Source organism: Cydia pomonella, chromosome 20 (genome assembly GCF_033807575.1).
Source record: "Cydia pomonella isolate Wapato2018A chromosome 20, ilCydPomo1, whole genome shotgun sequence".
Taxonomy (NCBI): Eukaryota; Metazoa; Arthropoda; class Insecta; order Lepidoptera; family Tortricidae; genus Cydia; species Cydia pomonella.
In genome coordinates, this window is record NC_084722.1 from 15,274,653 (window position 1) to 15,280,652 (window position 6,000).

The window sequence follows — 6,000 nt, forward strand, 5'->3', positions numbered from 1 at the left end:
AAACCCGTAGCCAGGAAGAAATTAATTGAGCAAGAGACTTTCAAAGAAAACCAGTCTACAACCCAAATTCAAACTAAAACCCACTGTATAAAGTCTGTTTTCTATCGTGCTTTGACTGCAAAAATCTAGGTTATAAGCTAAATCCGATCTTAATGCTTTGGAAAAGAGTTGTAAATGTAATGGTGGTAGAGTGCAGTTGAAGGATGCATTGAAATTTTCGTGAAGATAGGCTACATTTATGGGGAAATTTGGTGGAAGGTTTTTCAAAGCTTTAGAAACATGGAGTTAGGTACAGACGAGGGTTTAAATATACGTTAATACAACCTCAATACCTGGTTGATATTAACGCCTACCCTGGGCCGGATTGTATAATAAAATATAAGCTAATAGATTAATGATTTTACATACAAAATCACTAATAGTATTAGCTTGTATTTTATAATGCAATGCCTACTTGCACCATTCCACTAACCCGTTAACCGGTTAAACCTGGAGTTACTGGTTACCAGTGCAATTTGACACTGGGTTAACGGCTTAACCGTTTAACCACGGGACAGTGGGATAGTGCAAGTGGACCTAATAGCTTGTGGCTTGTATTTTATTATGCAATATGCCTGATTATGAAAAGCGTAGGATAACGTAGTCGGCAGCGCAGCAAGGCTCCCAATGATGTGGTCTGAGGATTTGGTCAAAATCATGATCTTATTGAATAATGCATTGCACTTGTAAATGATTTAGAGGAAGTCTTTGTAAACCAATAAACTGTGTGTCGAAGAAATATTATTTGCACTGATGTACGTTACCTATCGCTAATCGGCCCAATTCGAAGAATGATTAAGACACGTTTAAGATCTTGCAAATATCTTTAAAAGATCGATAACTAAACGACACGTCAAAATTGATGTTTATTTCGATTCCGCAGTGATCTCAATAAGATCTATCTACGATACTTCTAACGTCAAAGTGACATTGGTTGCCCGAATTGAGCTGCTTCTGTCAATTATACGACATACAAAAGATATCTAAATGAGAACTTATCTAAACCAGAACTTATCGTTATCGTATCTTATTCTTCGAATCTGGCCGAATTACTGTTTTATACTAGGGTAATTAAACAATTAACAGAGGATTTAGTTAGGGATCGAATAATATCCATCAATATTATATTTAGATCTTTATTAATTACAATAACAATATACATAATGGATATATACAGAGCAGTGGCGGATCGTTCAAAGAACTCGATTCCCACCGGCTTGTCTAATTTTAGCCTGTTGAGTACTTTCACGATCGGTTTATAGAGAAAAGGAAAGCAAAAGTAGCTCCGAGTTTCCTACGAATATTTGTGACGCACCGCCACTGATACAGAGGATTACTATAACTAGCTTAAATCTAAAATAGGCTCTTGAGCCATTGTACAGTCAGCATCAAAAGTAGCGGATGATTTGACGACCGGTTTGGCCTCGTGGGTAGTGACCCTGCCTACGAAGCTGATGGTCCCGGGTTCAAATCCTGGTAAGGGCATGTATTTGTGTGGTGAGCATGGATATTTGTTCCTGAGTCATGGGTGTTTTCTATGTATTTAAGTATTTATAAATATTTATATATTGTTGTCTAAGCCTTATTGAGCTTACTGTGGGACTTAGTCAATTTGTGTAATAATGTCCTATATTTTTTTTTTAAACAACGCGTCAAAAGATTTTTATATTCCGGATAACTTTTCCACATATAGATACGAGTAAATTGTTAAAATTTACGCTCAAAGTATATCTTTTACAGATTTAGTTAATATTCTATATTAAAGACACCACTTTTTGGTAAGCTGTTACAGAGTGTAGATACTTATGAAACGTTATTTGATCCGCTACTTTTGATGCTGATTGTACCAAGGATGCTGCCGGCATTTTCTCGTTGTATCGCAATACTGATACGTTGTGCGAGGAAGCCGCCGGCTCTTCGGTCACCAGTTACGTCAACCAGACGCTTCACGATTTCTGCAAAAACCTTGTGCGCGCTGGGAGCCCATGAACCAAGAGTTTGAACGCCAATAGTATGTATTATATGCATTTATGTAATATTATGTAGTTTATGAGTATTGTTTAATATCCTTTTTTCTGTCTTCTTGTCTCTGCACCAATTAGTATCTCAGTTTGGACCTATGGTAGAGAATGCCATTTGGCGTTAAGTCCTCGATTTGTACACTGTTATATATATTTTGTGCATTAAAGTTTAAATAAATAAATAAAATGGCTCAAAATGACAACTGAGAAAAAGCCATTTAGAAAAATTGAAATTGCATTAAAGTTTAATGCTTTAAACCATCCATATGAGCCTATCGAACAAAACAGTAAATTTTTCTGTTCTAAAAAACAGTAAATTTTACTGTTCGTTTATTTTTATCGTTTTTTCAATCCTTAGAAATATTAAAACGGTGAACGTTACTGTTTTGTATTTCAATGTTTTTCAAACATTTGTTGATATTGTATAAAGCAGTTAATTTTAATTAAAATGACTTTAATGTGTGCTCGATTGATTTTTTTTTCAGTCAAGGCGCAGTCAAACACCAAACTGGATCACAATCCAACATCACATTTGTGAGGTTCTTTATTATGTATAACGATTAATACTAATGCTGCAGTGTATTTTTGTATCATTTTGGGCGTAATTCGATATTGTTGTGGCAATTCTATGTCAATCTGGGTAATGTCATTTTGATATGGCAACTCAGTTGTTTTTTGACTTGACGTTTATGATTGAACGATTGTACTGCTTATTTCTTAATTATAATTCGTTAATAAATATAAATAACCACTAAAAGTGATTTAAATTGAAGAAACAAGACTAGACTACACATTTTACACATTTTTTAAAAACCAGCATAAAACAGAACGACTTCACTTTGAGCTGCACCCCATCGGAACGCGTATTAACTAGTGAAGCAGATATGAATCTTTAATTTTCCAAATTTATTAAACCGCTAAACGAAACCGACGTTCAAACAGCAATATTTTTAACGACGGAGGTTAGATAGTGAGGGGACAGTGTTGATGATTTGCGATGTCGATATTTTTCGCGAATTATTGCATAGGTTTTAGGTACACGATGTATACCGGGTGTATCCTGTAACAGGAGCAATAAATTAAACTGTAAGCTGTACTCCTCAAATTGACCAACATTTGTTCAGCAATTTTTAAAAATAATTTACGTTTTGATTTTTATTACAATTTAAAGTTTATTCTAAGACGCAATGTATTGCAAATTTTGTTAAATTTGAAACACGACAAGCAATGACAAAGACAAACATACTGATGACAGCGTACATTGAAAATAATATTTAATTTCTATGAAAAAGGGAAATCTAAAGATTTTATATTTTTTTAAAGTTGATAGTTAAACGTCGTATCGTTTGACGAGTACAATAATAATAATAATTCAGCCTATATACGTCCCACTGCTGGGCACAGGCCTCCTCTCATGCGCAAGAGGGCTCGGGCTATAGTCCCCATGCTAGCCCAATGCGGATTGGGGACTTCACATACACCTTTGAATTTCTTCGCAGATGCATGCAGGTTTCCTCACGATGTTTTCCTTCACCGAAAAGCTAGTGGTAAATATCAAATGATATTTCGTACATAAGTTCCGAAAAACTCATTGGTACGAGCCAGGATTTGAACCCACGACCTCCGGATTGAAAGTCGGACGTTATATCCACTCGGCCACCACCGCACGAGTACAATACTATGGTTTATTTATTTGCTCGTGTTACAGGAAACACCCGGTATATCTGTTAATCAAACCATCTAAAACTCTTAATTATGTTAGGTATATAAATATATGTAATTGTAAAACTTTAAAGTAAAAACAAAGGGGCTTGGAACTTATCAGCTTCGTAATTCTTTAAATTTGATTCAAACTAAATATTTTTGTTTATTTTCGTATCATAGCCACTTGAAACTCGTATAGTTATTCCATTTATACCTTATTGACCTGCCCGCTGCATCAAAGATCAACGACAGTTCTAAACAAATAGGACCATAAAGCAATCAGCGATGATTCGCCGTCAATCGAATCAAGGCAATGACACGCTCGCTCAACAATGTGGAGTGAATGCATAAAATGTTGCAGTACAATTCAATCAATTATCATTGGGTTCGATAGTGGGACAGTGCACAGATTTGGGGAACAGTATTTAACCAACACAAGATAAACGTATTTATCCTTTTAAACTGTTTTATGTGTTTAAGTACACTTCTACTGTATCAATTAGAAAAATTAGAATAGTAATTTAGTGTCATATATTGCACTACAGACAAATACGTCTATAGGTTAAAGGTACAATATCAAAAGTAGTTAATAAATAATTGAATAAGCTGAACTTCACTTTGTTGCTGACTCGCTTCGCAACTTGAGTTGATGACTGAATACCATATTTATCCAATCATTATATATCACAGTCGTTGGACTGATGACATTAATAAAATAGTTGGTAAAAACTGGAAATATACAGCTGCAAACAGAGATAGATGGAAGTCCTTGGAGGAGGTCTTCACCCGATGAGGGGTTCTTGTCCGCTACAAATAGTTAATCATTTGTTTATAAAAAATAATATGTTACTTAATATCTAAAAATTGACTGAACAAATAACAATATAAATTAAAAGAAAAATGACATACCTACTTAAATTATGTAAACGCTGACTTAAAACTAATGTAATGTAATGTAATCCTGGACTCGAAATAAAAGGCTTTTTTATTTTTTTATTTATTTTTTTTATTTTATTTATTATATATCACAATTTCACTAAAGTTCAATGTCTTTTTTAATTTTTGAACTGTTGTTTTATAGGAGAGAGCGGGGTTATAAATGCCAGAGATAACTTATTCCGATGGGAATAGGAACGAAAATAAACAATGGAGCGATTCGTATGATGTTTATCGCGAAAAGTTAGGACAATATGCCGTTCCAGGAGCTATTTTAGTTTCTTGTATTATAGTAGAATAGGGAGTAGTTATGGAAAAAAAAACCTACGGCACAACTAACCCTACAGAATAATCTATTTTTAGTTTAGATTTTTTTACTGTTGTGTTTTGTACACAATAAATTATCTTACTCTTGAACTGAGATTTAATTTTTGACGTACCTATAAGATACCCTAACAACCCCATAACGTGGTTAATTCGTCCGTTCCGAGCTATCTCATAAAAAATGTTCTGGTAAGAAAACTGTTTAACGATGCACATCACAATATCATTGTTTTCTAATATAGTGCAAGCCATACTATTTATTCACACTTTAGCTCAATTTAGTATTTTATAAAAATCGGCACTTTTAAATACTTTTACTAATGTATGAACGATGGTAGAAATTAAAATAAACGGCAAAATACTCGGTTTTCAATTGTTCAAAAAACTTTTTAGGTCATGAGGTTGTATTACCGCTAAGAAAGATAACATGAGCCTGTTGACTTACTGATCCAAACACAACGCCTGTGAAGTCAGGATCGAGTTGGTTCATGATGATATCATCGTTCGTTCGATAGACGCGTCCCAGATAGTTGATCTCGCATTATTTATCAGGCGATAAAGTATGACGTAATCGTCGATTGTGATTAGAAAATACTGTCCAAAATGAAGCAGATAGATGGTTTCATTTCAAATGTTACGAATAAATAGTTGATTTGACTTGTGTTAGTAAAACCTGACTAACTTGATTCGAGTTATATCGAACTTTAAAATATTATAGGTAGGTAATACTCTAACCCCCTTATTCATAAACGTCTACTAAAGTTGACAAGCGGCTAATAATCGTAACGTCCCTTTCCATCATACCAATACATCGGAAAGGGACAAACGATTATTAGCGGCTTCTTAACTTTAGTAAACGTTTATGAATAAGGGGGTAAATAAATAACTTCGTTTATTTCTATTGTTATTTTAAACAAGGGTATCCTATGTACAATATTTAAAAGCATTAGATGCCTTCTTCTTACTACCTAGAATC